This window comes from Coccinella septempunctata, chromosome 4 (assembly GCF_907165205.1).
Source record: "Coccinella septempunctata chromosome 4, icCocSept1.1, whole genome shotgun sequence".
Classification (NCBI taxonomy): Eukaryota; Metazoa; Arthropoda; class Insecta; order Coleoptera; family Coccinellidae; genus Coccinella; species Coccinella septempunctata.
Genome location: NC_058192.1, coordinates 27,960,600 through 27,975,203, shown reverse-complemented (window position 1 = coordinate 27,975,203; position 14,604 = coordinate 27,960,600). Strand labels below are relative to the sequence as shown.

The 14,604-nt window shown below is 38.5% G+C and overlaps 1 non-coding gene across 1 annotated transcript; it reads left to right on the top strand.

Annotated features, from left to right (window-relative positions):
• The first annotated feature begins 380 nt into the window (after positions 1–380).
• Positions 381–452, top strand: Trnad-guc. Its single transcript has one exon. It is a non-coding gene; the product is annotated as a tRNA-Asp (tRNA).
• The last annotated feature ends 14,152 nt before the right edge of the window (positions 453–14,604 follow it).

Genomic DNA, 14,604 nt, shown 5'->3' with positions numbered 1-14,604 from the left:
TTGTTGGACAACGTGAGATAAAAGAAAACATAAGAAATGAAACTTGTTTTGACTTTGCAGTACTGACAAAGTAGTTTCTTAATTCAGTCGGCAGAGGGCGTCTAGATTTTTTAATTCGCCTATGTAGGGTAGATAGATTCACCAATAAATAACATCATGTGTCGAAGAACACGGAGAAGAAATATAATTTCGGCTTGTACAAATCGAATTTGATTGTATGAAAATTAACTTGAAAGAAACAAGTTTTCTAAGTCCATAAATAATTGGAATACGATTTCGTTGAATTCATTGAAATTTATATTCATGGAATAACATTTTTGAGTAAGTTTGGCAACATTGCAATTATGTGAACAAATTATTGAACTGATACAATAAATATATCCTCGGTAGTATAGTGGTGAGTATCCCCGCCTGTCACGCGGGAGACCGGGGTTCGATTCCCCGCCGGGGAGGAACTTTTTGTTGTTGGAAAGTATTTTTCAATCCTCTAAAACACTACTCATTAACTGTTTCTGCCTGCTTATCCAGACGAATTTTCTTTCGCGACTTTTTTTATTTCAATCAACCCTAAAATATCTCACACCAATTATCTTCCCCAAATTGCTCTTTCGTTCTCCTCTTCACTCTACTCCACAAGACTTCACTTCGCTTCACTTCACTTCAGTCCACTCCACTCCACTCCACTCCACTCCACTCCACTCCACTCCACTCCACTCCACTCCACTCCTCTCCACTCCACTCCACTCCACTCCACTCCACTCAACTCAACTCCGCTCCGCCCCGCTCCACTCCTCCATGCTCCACTACACTACACTACTGTTCACCCCACACCCACACTACAACGCTACGAATCGACCCGATGCTACTCTACTCTGATCAACCTTCTCCACTCGAATCTTATATAATATTATCTTCTGGGAAGTTCGTTTTCACCCACTTCCTCCACTCCACACTCCATCCATTCCAGGCTACGATTCACTACACTATGCGATTCTACTCTACTCTTTTTTATTCTACTCTACGCTTTTTAACTCTACACTATTCCTCTCCGCTGTAAACTTCCAAAGGGTTCTTTTTCCAACAGTTCGAGTCTTGTGATTGTGAAAATCGGTTCGGCCAATCAAAAATTACCTCGGTTATATAAAGATGGACAAAAATTTCAAAAATAATTGGTTATGCTCACATATCGTGCTAATACCCAAAGGCTCAAAAGGAGATCCTAAATTCGATACACATCAGATTTGAAAGAATGGAGTTGACATTTTGTGAAAGTCATATTGGAGTATCTTTCGGACCAGCTGTAGACTGATCCGAGAAACTGCAGAAGACTCTTGGTTGATTCAATTGAAAAAAGCATATACCTATTTATTTCGAACGATTTCCAGAATAGAATTTCTAGTACTAAAACCATCATTAGCATGAAATTTGTCGGAAAAGGACCAAAAAGAGGCCTACGTCAAAAAGGCACAGTTGACAAATAGGTAGAGAATATTTCGAAATCAGAATTTTATTCAGATTCAGAATATGATATAAAATTGGTTATTCTCATTTGAAAAAGCAGGGTGGTATCAGTCGTATTACTAGTATCATGTTTCAACACTTTCGAACCACTCAATAAAGTAAAAAAAAAGTAAGCTTATGCGCTGATTAGAGTCGATTCCGACAAAGTTTGAATCATTCTCCTAGTCCAAAAATCAAAGTGTTATCGGTCGATCGAGCTATGTTGACTCACCTGAACATAGATAACCTGGGATGTATCAGAGACTATTCACGAATCCAATTACCGTTGAGGGCGCTACGAAATGTAAACAAACTTTGACGTTTGTCAGTACTCTTTTCGAGATTTGTACGGCCTAACAGAGTTTTTCTAGTAAATCAAGATATTTATCGGAATTATCGGAAGTGAATTAATTGATTTAGCTTCGTAAAGAAAGATCAATATTCTTTGGAGATACTTTATTTGAAAGGGATGAATTGTGGAATGAAATCGATCGATGACATTAGTGATCCACTGTACCTAGACACAAATTCCTATTATTTAACAGATTCCTTCTTGAAGTCAACCTAGGTAATAATGTTGAGGTCAGCATATACAGAGTTTGTGGAGGAGGTAGGAACTATACATCCTGATAACTAAAGCGTTTATGTGGAAGTTTTAAAGTTTCTGTTTAAAATATTTAAATTCCATTTTTGATATAGGTATTCCTCATACTGACATCTCAAGAGACATAAATATGATTCAGCTCATGGAACAAGTTCGCTACAGATGAGAAAGATAATTCATTTGGAAGTATGAAAATTATGAAATTGTTTTTCTGAATCGTCAATTGAATTCAGCAGAAAAACCCTCGCCAAGAAAAATCGTTCGACCTAAAACCTGCCAGTTGAAAGCGCTGGTATAAATACCTTTCAATTATTTTTTCGTAATCAATATTTCTATTCAGAACCCCAGACAATAATCCCAATATAACATCTCCAAATAATAATATTAACACTTTGTTGGACAACGTGAGATAAAAGAAAACATAAGAAATGAAACTTGTTTTGACTTTGCAGTACTGACAAAGTAGTTTCGTAATTCAGTCGGCAGAGGGCGTCTAGATTTTTTAATTCGCCTAGGTAGGGTAGATAGATTCACCAATAAATAACATCATGTGTCGAAGAACACGGAGAAGAAATATAATTTCGGCTTGTACAAATCGAATTTGATTGTATGAAAATTAACTTGAAAGAAACAAGTTTTCTAAGTCCATAAATAATTGGAATACGATTTCGTTGAATTCATTGAAATTTATATTCATGGAATAACATTTTTGAGTAAGTTTGGCAACATTGCAATTATGTGAACAAATTATTGAACTGATACAATAAATATATCCTCGGTAGTATATTAAGCGTTTATTTCATGTCATTTTACACTACATACATTAAACTGTGTATCCTAGTAAAATGAATAAACTATTGTAAACATGTTTACAAAACTATTCACCGGCTGCGTCGTTCGTCCGTCCACAGACAAAAGGGGAGTAAACACATATAAGTATATAACAAACAATAATAAATACAACAATGAGTAAATATACATAACAAAAACAACAAACAATCTTTGCTATATGACTAGTTCTTATCTATCACAGGTAGTAGGTTCGTTCAGTCTCTTCATTAGTAGGTTGCTGGTTGAGACTGCCACGCTGTAGGTCGCGTGGTTGAGGAGATTTCTCATGCTTCGATTGGAAACCTGTAGTTTCTTCTTCATCATCTCACAGAACTGTTTATGCTCATCGCCCAACTAGCAATTTCATGTCTTGTAAAAATCCTGTAAACGTTCTCAGTACATTTTTACACGACAAGACAAAGTCCTATAAACTTTTTCATTTCGTATATACAACACCTATTCAACCAAAATGGGCAAGATTTATACGACAATTTAGTTATTCTGATTAATTTGGTAGCGCACTTTAGAACAGTTACAGGAATGACGAATAAACGTTTAGCGAACTGTTACACGACATTTAATAGAACTTTCAGAACTGTTAATGTTCCCCTATACGTCCTTTCATTCCTTATTATATTTCGTTCAGGTATAAGACTATTTTGTGATTCTGAGAATATTTATAAAACTATACGATCGTGTAAGTGTGCCCCACTAGTAGACAAACTAATCATTCTTCCACATCGATAAATATATTTCCATTTTCAAGTGTAGAATCTTTGTTACAGCGGATATATTGATGATAAAATGTAATGTCGCGAAATTCATAGGGTATTTCACATGGCAAATTAATTTTGTTGTGAAATAGATGGCATATATGATACTAAATTTTCATGCGCTTCAGAAATAAATAATATTAAGAAAAAAAACTTCATTCGAAAAAAAAAAATTTCTGTTGATTTTTGTTCTTGCTCCATTCATTGTGCCCTATTACTCAATTTTTCATCAATGATATAAAGAAAAATAATTTCATCTGCATAGGAGACCCAAAATTATAATTTTTCATACATTTGATTTGTTTTTTACAATATGGCGATTGATGATTCGTGTCCTTCTAGTTTTTAAGATGGCGTCTTTTCAATATAATTTTCTGATGACAGACGAAACTTTTATAGAACATATTGATTCTGTAAGGTACATCAATCGAATACTTATACAACCTTTGTTATTTATTGCTGCATAGAATAACAGGCCCGTAATAGTTATAAATATAAAGTCAATATTCTGAGAACTTATGGTACCTTCATAACATATTTCATAATAATTTTAAATATAGTATTACTTATATATATCACCAAAAATTTTTTGAATACATTACTGTAACAACTTATCTGCTTGTTTTTTACATGATACTTAGTTACCTTCATTCCTCATTAATACAACAAATTTATTTTATTATGCAACATCCGCAAAACAATATAGAACCGGTATGGTCGCATCAAAATCATCAGTTTATTATAACCTCTTTGCGACAAGTTGATCACATTTAGTCGCGAAGAGAATCCTTAGGGGACAAATCATATAACCTCACTCAATTCCATGTGTTTATACCTGAGTAAATTGTGTGCTCTACTTTCAAAATGAGTTTTTTCTACTGCACGCAGTATTTTCTCATAACACTCGCCTGAAAGCTCCACTATGTTTTACTTTTTTCCAAGAACGCATTAGATCAGACCTATATTGACGAATATTACCTCTACATCCAAGTTGGTTGTATAGCTTTGTTGAATATGAATCTTTTGTATTATAATGATTTTGTAAGCGTCCCTTAGTTGACCTACCATACAGGCCTTCTACGATAGTTATATTTCACATTCAGAATAAGTCGTGAAAAGGATTCCCAACATACACATACAGGACATTCCTATAAGAGACATATAACTGTTTCAAAATACATCATTACGACAATTAATCGACAACTACATCTCATGGATGAAAATGTCGTATAAAAATTGTCCTGTAAACGTTTATACAACATTCTGCGAAATAATTGTATAAATGTCCTATAATATTGTTCTGAGAATATTTACACGATAATTTATAGAACTTTTTAGTTCAACACAACAAAACCGTCCCTATCAGAATATTTACATGACAAAAAAGTATTCGTGGGACAATATTACAACAACTACAAGGCCAAATTGTCGTATAAGAAAAAAATTATAAGACTATTTTGCTAGTTGGGCGGTCGCAATCAATTCGCCATAACATCCGACTACGAAAATTGCCAATTTGACTGGGCATCTGTAGGTTGCTCCCAATTCTGTGACAATGTTGAGGTCTCGGGTGGTGTTTGACAGGTTGAATTCTGTTATGTGCTTCACGGAATTGACGGCATACCTAGTTCTTTTGAGGCGTTCTTGATTCCTCCAGTTCTGGATGTGGGAGACCGCCACTTCGATGATGAAGATTTCGCTAGGATTCGTGAGTTTAACAAGGATATCTGGTTTGGTAGTATATATTCTTTATTGATTTCAGTCTCATACACTTCACAATATACAAATACATTATGTTATTTATGAAACCAAAATATGTTTCCGTTTATTTCGGGAAGTTTCGCCTCGAAGACGCTCCTCGTGCAGTACACTATAAATGTAAATAAATAAATATAAATATGTAAAAGTCTTTGTATCACAGACAAATTTCATATCACAGACTAAGATGTTTCAACAAAATATTGCTTGTGGAGACAGCAACGCTGTATGAGCATTTGTTGACTAAGATGTTCATATCAAGGCTTGTTGCTCCTATCTTGGCGAGCAGTTTTTTAAAGTTTTCATGCTCCTCAGTCGCCACTATCTCCCCAAAGCATCCAATAACGAAAATTCCCAGGTGTACGGGGCAGTTGTATAGAGATTGGAGTTCGCTAACTAGGTTAAGGTCCCTGGTTATCTCTTCCACATTTTGGTGGTCTATGTGGTAGCAGCTATTGATGGTGTATCTTGCTCTCTTAATTTTCTCTTGCAGTCGGTAGTTTTGCAAGTGGGCGACTGAAACTTCCAGAATTACTATTTCCTCTGGTTCCCACAAATGTATGAAGACGTCTGGCTTATTGTGGTGGAGACGCTTTTCTGTGAGGATCTTCGTGCCAGCTCTTATTTCCACCTTTCTTTTCCCCACAAAGTCCACATTTAGAGAGGCTTTGCCAAATTGCAGGTTAGTCCCAATGGTCTCCGGAGCACCCAGGCTTTTCAGCAGTGTTTTAAGGAGCCAATGTACCACATAATCGTGCCTGGCAGTATAGGCGGGTGTTATGCAAGCACTGCTTACGTGATAAGCGGTTTCTGCTTTATTGCATCCCTTCCTGCAGTCCCTCCTTCTTCCTGGGATGGAGCCTAAGCCGTGTAGCTGTTCCTCTGCAGCACTGTGCAGCAATGAAAACCTCCATCCATCCATAAGTGGGGACAGGAAGGCAGGTACCTTAATATCCTGTTCCTTTGTAAATATCCGCCCATAATTCATGTTTCTGGCCCATCCATCCTGTAGCCGATCGTGAAATACGGTCTCTATGTGCTTTTTGAGCAAGCTGCAGTTTTTCCTGATGTTTTGCTGTTGGTATATAATCTGAGGGCATCCATATTTATCCATAACGAACTCTTGATCGCTTAAAGGATTCCTCCATCCTGCCCTTTGCAGAGCCAGGTATTTTTCCTCTGCTTCCTTCATTTCCGCGTGTGATCTTATGTAGATGCCCCTTTTCATCATCTGGACCTCAGTTTCCACTTCGATAGACTTAAGGCCGATGCCTCCCTTGCTGGTTGGGAGGTAGACATGATCGTTCGATGTTGTTTTTCCTTTGATGTTTTCCCTCACAAGGACCTTTCGTATCTCCTTATCAATATCTCTGCACTTTTTGAGGGTTGACGCTCTTTTTTCATCAGGGTATAAGTTGCCCATGACGTAGATGATACTGGGTACCACTGTGCTGTTGTAAAGTTGGGCTTTCTGTGGTGTAGTGAGTGCTGATTCGAATATTTGTTCTGAAATTTGAATTGCTTTTACCATCACTATCTCATAGTTCGCATCAGTGTCCCTCTCTAGTTGATGTATGCCCAGATATTTGTATCCGTTCCTGACTTCGGGCAAGAATGAAGCTTCATCTTCCTCCTCCTCGCCAGCCCCACCATACATTCCACATTTTCCTGTATTCAACTCAAGTCCCAACTCTCTGGCACTTCGTTGTAGCTCTCGGGTTATTGTCTGCAGCCCTTTCTTTGTTGTGGTGTGGCATTTTATATCGTCAATAAATGCCAGCAGCTGGAATTTTCCTGAGGTGTCCCTGATTACTTTTTTGTTTTTCTTAAGATACATAATGATACAGGCTGTCAGTAGGATGAATAACAGTGGACTCATTGAGTCCCCCTGGTACATACCTCTTTTTATGTATATAGGTCTGGTTTTTTCTTTTCCTACTCTCACTCGGATGGACCATTGCTGCATCAATGTCTTGAGAAGTTTCCTGATGTTGGGGTGTAGCGGAAGTGCTCCTATCAGCCTCTTGAGTTGTTTGTGGCTTATCGAGTCGACGGCCTTGTTAAAATCATACCATGCCGAATAGTGTTTCTTTCTATTCATACGTGCCTGCTGCGTTATCGATTTGTCTATCATTAAGCCGTGGATTGTACCCCATACACTTTTTCTTGCCAGCTGCTCAACTGGTACAGCCCAATCAGGTAGGTTTGATCTCAGGATGTTCGTTATTGTGGCTGTTAGGATTTTGTAATCGGTGTTCAATAGCGCAATCGGTCTGTAGTTTGATGGTTCATTTTTGTCCCCTTTTTTGTATATCAAAATGACCTCTGCTCGGCTATCCTTTTCTTCTATCTGATATCTCCCTTCCAGTGTGTCAGCTACAAACCTAAAAAGATATTTTCTTGCTGATCGAAATATTTTATAAATATAATTTGGTATGCGGTCCTCTCCAGCGGCTTTCCATGGTGAAGTATTCTGCAAGCTCTGCTCAAAGAATTTTCTTACGGTTTCCTCATTCAATTGCTCGTCATAGTTCTTACCTGCTGTCTCTTTTTGGTATCTTTTAAGCATTTCATCTAAGCATGGCGTTGGTGCTTCTTTCTCCACTTTTCCGTAAAGACCTTGAAAATAATGTTCCACATCGTTCACATTCGTTGGGCAGGTCCTTGTCTCTGCCTGTATTGTTCTTATGGATGGTGACTCCCTAAACTTTGATCGAAGGGTTGCTATTTCATGTCGTTTCTTCTGGGCCTCCAACTGACCCTCAAGCAGCCTTATTCGGTCTTCATTGGCCTTGATGTATTGTTTTGGTCTCATACCTAACCTCCTCATCTGTCTTGCTTCGTCGATCAGGCTTGCACCGAACTTCCCTCCTTTCCAATTCAATATTTTCTGTGCTCTGTTGTTGTGTTCCTTCAGCTTCAGAATTTTGGATTCTGTCAGTTTGAATTTAGGCTGTTGATTTCTTTCCTTGATTAATGTTTTCTTGAGAAGAGCTGCTGCACAATATATAGCTTTTTTGCATTTACTTCTGCTTGTGTTTTGGTTGGGGAATTCGTCGAGTATTTGGTGGATGCGCCTTTCAAGTATTTGATCAACCAGTTGTACAGATTTTTCATTGCCTTTTCTTAGGTAAAACTTGTGGATTTTCTTTCTCTGTTTTTCGCCTACCTTTTCCCATATTAGTTGATATTGATTTTCTAGCATGTTAAGTTCACTACTGTTCTCTTCCTCATTGGTTGTATAAGCATTTGTTTCGTTTTTCAATTCGTGGGACTGTTCTTGAATTGTCTCCGGATGTTCAGTGGCTATGCTTACTGTTGGTTCACTTTCGATGTTAGTAGGTGGTTCATAGGGCGCCGTGTCTGTAGGGGGTTCACAGGACTCGATGTTTGTAGGGGGCTCGATGTTTATAGGGGGCTCACTGACGGTTTGCGGTTGTCTATAGTATATTTCCGGATATTTTTCTCTAAGTTTCGTCGCTATGGCTTTTTCCGTTCTTCCAGGGAATAGATTCTTTATGGCTTTGATTCGACTGCCTATCTGTCCTTCTTCTCTGCCGGAATAAGCATTCACCAACCTCTCAAGTTCGTCGTTCGTCCATTTTGTCGTCGTCTGCGTAGTTGGGACTCCATTATTTCTAATTTCCAGACATTTTTTCTTGATTGCCGCTAGGGACCGGTGCGGTAGGTGTTGTTGGATATCCCGATGGTCCTCGGTGGTGATGGGGCCCCTGATTTCATCTAGTTTCCTGCACAGGGCATCAATCTCATCTCGCTTCCATGTAGCCATAACCTCACTTGTTATGTTGCAACAGATTTTCGGTGCGTAGACGGTTCCACAGTTCCATTTATTATTAGGATCCACCAAATGTACTTTAAAGAACTGTTTAGTATACCACTTTTGGTACTCACAGGCCGATAAACCGTTAAATTTGAAAAATTTCTCGGACACCTTCCTATCAGCACGAAGAAGGTAGTATAGTGGTGAGTATCCCCGCCTGTCACGCGGGAGACCGGGGTTCGATTCCCCGCCGGGGAGGAACTTTTTGTTGTTGGAAAGTATTTTTCAATCCTCTAAAACACTACTCATTAACTGTTTCTGCCTGCTTATCCAGACGAATTTTCTTTCGCGACTTTTTTTATTTCAATCAACCCTAAAATATCTCACACCAATTATCTTCCCCAAATTGCTCTTTCGTTCTCCTCTTCACTCTACTCCACAAGACTTCACTTCGCTTCACTTCACTTCAGTCCACTCCACTCCACTCCACTCCACTCCACTCCACTCCACTCCACTCCACTCCACTCCACTCCACTCCACTCCACTCCACTCCACTCCACTCCACTCCACTCCACTCCACTCCACTCCACTCCACTCAACTCCGCTCCGCCCCGCTCCACTCCTCCATGCTCCACTACACTACACTACTGTTCACCCCACACCCACACTACAACGCTACGAATCGACCCGATGCTACTCTACTCTGATCAACCTTCTCCACTCGAATCTTATATAATATTATCTTCTGGGAAGTTCGTTTTCACCCACTTCCTCCACTCCACACTCCATCCATTCCAGGCTACGATTCACTACACTATGCGATTCTACTCTACTCTTTTTTATTCTACTCTACGCTTTTTAACTCTACACTATTCCTCTCCGCTGTAAACTTCCAAAGGGTTCTTTTTCCAACAGTTCGAGTCTTGTGATTGTGAAAATCGGTTCGGCCAATCAAAAATTACCTCGGTTATATAAAGATGGACAAAAATTTCAAAAATAATTGGTTATGCTCACATATCGTGCTAATACCCAAAGGCTCAAAAGGAGATCCTAAATTCGATACACATCAGATTTGAAAGAATGGAGTTGACATTTTGTGAAAGTCATATTGGAGTATCTTTCGGACCAGCTGTAGACTGATCCGAGAAACTGCAGAAGACTCTTGGTTGATTCAATTGAAAAAAGCATATACCTATTTATTTCGAACGATTTCCAGAATAGAATTTCTAGTACTAAAACCATCATTAGCATGAAATTTGTCGGAAAAGGACCAAAAAGAGGCCTACTTCAAAAAGGCACAGTTGACAAATAGGTAGAGAATATTTCGAAATCAGAATTTTATTCAGATTCAGAATATGATATAAAATTGGTTATTCTCATTTGAAAAAGCAGGGTGGTATCAGTCGTATTACCAGTATCATGTTTCAACACTTTCGAACCACTCAATAAAGTAAAAAAAAGGTAAGCTTATGCGCTGATTAGAGTCGATTCCGACAAAGTTTGAATCATTCTCCTAGTCCAAAAATCAAAGTGTTATCGGTCGATCGAGCTATGTTGACTCACCTGAACATAGATAACCTGGGATGTATCAGAGACTATTCACGAATCCAATTACCGTTGAGGGCGCTACGAAATGTAAACAAACTTTGACGTTTGTCAGTACTCTTTTCGAGATTTGTACGTCCTAACAGAGTTTTTCTAGTAAATCAAGATATTTATCGGAATTATCGGAAGTGAATTGATTGATTTAGCTTCGTAAAGAAAGATCAACATTCTTTGGAGATACTTCATTTGAAAGGGATGAATTGTGGAATGAAATCGATCGATGACATTAGTGATCCACTGTACCTAGACACAAATTCCTATTATTTAACAGATTCCTTCTTGAAGTCAACCTAGGTAATATTGTTGAGGTCAGCATATAAAGAGTTTGTGGAGGAGGTAGGAACTATACATCCTGATAACTAAAGCGTTTATGTGGAAGTTTTAAAGTTTCTGTTTAAAATATTTAAATTCCATTTTTGATATAGGTATTCCTCATACTGACATCTCAAGAGACATAAATATGATTCAGCTCATGGAACAAGTTCGCTACAGATGAGAAAGATAATTCATTTGGAAGTATGAAAATTATGAAATTGTTTTTCTGAATCGTCAATTGAATTCAGCAGAAAAACCCTCGCCAAGAAAAATCGTTCGACCTAAAACCTGCCAGTTGAAAGCGCTGGTATAAATACCTTTCAATTATTTTTTCGTAATCAATATTTCTATTCAAAACCCCAGACAATAATCCCAATATAACATCTCCAAATAATAATATTAACACTTTGTTGGACAACGTGAGATAAAAGAAAACATAAGAAATGAAACTTGTTTTGACTTTGCAGTACTGACAAAGTAGTTTCGTAATTCAGTCGGCAGAGGGCGTCTAGATTTTTTAATTCGCCTAGGTAGGGTAGATAGATTCACCAATAAATAACATCATGTGTCGAAGAACACGGAGAAGAAATATAATTTCGGCTTGTACAAATCGAATTTGATTGTATGAAAATTAACTTGAAAGAAACAAGTTTTCTAAGTCCATAAATAATTGGAATACGATTTCGTTGAATTCATTGAAATTTATATTCATGGAATAACATTTTTGAGTAAGTTTGGCAACATTGCAATTATGTGAACAAATTATTGAACTGATACAATAAATATATCCTCGGTAGTATACTTTATTTACAAACTCCTAATACATACATCTCCTGACTAATAGGATACTCATGACACTAGGTAACTAACTATTTTCTTAAGCCTAAATATCACAGATCTACATTGAAATTACAACTAACTAAATAAATATATACATTTCAGTGTTCTTTCATTCTCTTCATAAGGATTTGGCTTGTTGACATTGCCACGCTGTATGAACACTTATTTAGCAAAATAGTCCACTCCCTCTCACTGATTCCCATTGACTTCATAATGTTTTTGAGGTGTTCGTTTTCCTCCGTTCTTATCACCTCCCCATAGCTGCCTATCACCAGGATTCCAAGTTTCACTGGACAATGATGTATTGCGTCCAGTTCACGTACCAGATTCAGGTCCCTTGTTATCCTGTGTACGTTCTTGCTGTCCACCTTTTCTACTCCATTTATTTCGTAGCGGGTTCTCTTTATTTGTTCTTGCAACCTATAGTTCTGTATGTGGGCGACCGAAATCTCCAACAGCACAATCTCATCCGGTTGGTGTAATTTGATGAAGATGTCTGGCTTGTTGTGGTGTAGTCTTTTCTCTGTTAGTATTGGGCCCCCAGCTCTTATTGTGACGAGGCGGTTGCCATGGTGGAAATCCTCATTCAGGGTGGCTCTTCCAAATTGCAATTTCTCCCATACATGCCTTGGTGCACCGAAACCGTTCAGCAGAGCCTTCAGCACCCAATAGACTACGTTGTCGTGTCTAGAAGTGTATGCTGGAATTATACATGAGGAGCTGACATGGTAAGCTGTTTCCTCATGTTGGCAGCCCCTTCGGCAACGACTTCTTTTTCCAGCTGTTCCTCCCAATCCGTGGATTTGTTCCTCCGCCGCGGAATGAAGCAACGTCCACCTCCAACTATCCATAAGGGGGGAATTATAGGCCGGAAAGTGAATCCTAGTTGTTTCCTTAGCTACAACTTTGCCATAATGCATGTTATTCTGCCATTCATTTTCTAATTGTTCTAGATACTTTTCGTATATGAATTTTTTCATCACTGCACAGTTTTTCTTCAAGTTGTTCTCGTTGTATTGTGCTGGAGGACAACCATATTTTTCTAGGATGGCTTCCTGATCACTAAGGGGGTTCCTCCATCCTGCCCGTTGCAACTCCTCGTACATCCTTCTTGTCTCTTTCATCTCGGGGTGGGATTTTAAGTATATGCCTCTTCTGATGTACTGAATTTCGGCCTCCAGTTCTACCGACCATAACCCCATTCCTCCTCTGCTGGCTGGGAGGTATATGTGTGCGTTCGAGGATGTTTTTCCTTTCAGGTTTGTCTCCACTAGTATCTTTCTAATTTCTTTATCCAAATCTCTGCATCTCTTGAGAGTGGTTGTTCTTTTCTCGTTCGGATATATGTTTCCTAATACATATATTGCACTTGGAATGGCGGTGCTGTTGAATAACTTTGCCTTCTGGCTTGTAGTCAATTTTGAGTTGCAAATTTTTGTTGTTAGTTGTTTGATTTTCTCGGTAATTGTTTCAAAATTGTTCTGAGTGTCCCTTTCTAGTTGTTCTAGGCCTAGGTACCTGTATCCCCTCCTTATTTCAGGCAGAAATGGTGGCTCCTCATCCTCCATGTCAAGGTCTTGTTGTGTCCTGCTGTAAAATCCACATTTGTCCTCATTCAAAACCAGTCCTAGTTCCGCTGCACTCCTTCGCAGTTCCTCTGTCAGGATTTTCAGTCCTTTTTTTGTTGTCGTATGGCACTTGAAGTCATCCATAAATGCCAAAATGTCAAATCGGCCTCTAGTTTCTTTGGTTGTTCTTGGGTCTGTGGTAATATGGTGTATGATGCTTGCTGTTAGTAATATGAATAGTAGGGGACTTATCGTATCACCCTGGTAGACTCCTCGCTTTATGTAAATAGGCGTTGTTTTATCTTTGCCTACTCTCACTCGTATTGACCACAGTCCCATTAGGTTTTTCAATAGTTTTTTAATACTTTCCGTTAGTGGTAGCCTGTCTATGAGTCTTTTCAGTTGACTATGGTTAATGGTATCATAGGCTTTTTGGAAGTCATACCAGGCTGAGTAGTGTTTACTTCTCTTCATTCTGGAATTTTGTGTTATAGCCTTGTCTGTCAGCATACCGTGAATTGTTCCCCATACATGTTTTCGTGCAAGCTGTTGTTTTGGTATCCAGGGTTCAACATTTTCCAGTAACATTTGAGTGATTGTGGCAGTTAGTATCTTGTAGTCAGCATTAAGTAGTGCTATGGGGCGGTAATTAGCTACATTGGTTTCGTCTCCTTTTTTATGAACAAGAATAACCTCTGCTCTGCAATCGTTCTCTATAGGTATATATTCGCCTTTTATTGATTTGATTATAAATTCTTCCAGGTGTGATTTAGCTGCAGGTAATGTTTTGTATAAATACGTTGGAATACCGTCTTCTCCAGGAGACTTCCATGGCGCTGCTGATTTGAGTGCTTGGTCGATCTTACTAGAAATTTGCTGGGGGTCGTATTGCCACTGATAATCCTGGTCTTTACATTTCTTCTGAAGCTCAAGTAGCCATTTGTTAAGGCACGGTGTATTTGAGGGTTGCATAGTTTTTCTATACATTTGAGTGAAATACCCTGTAACAACATCTATTTTTGGTGGATG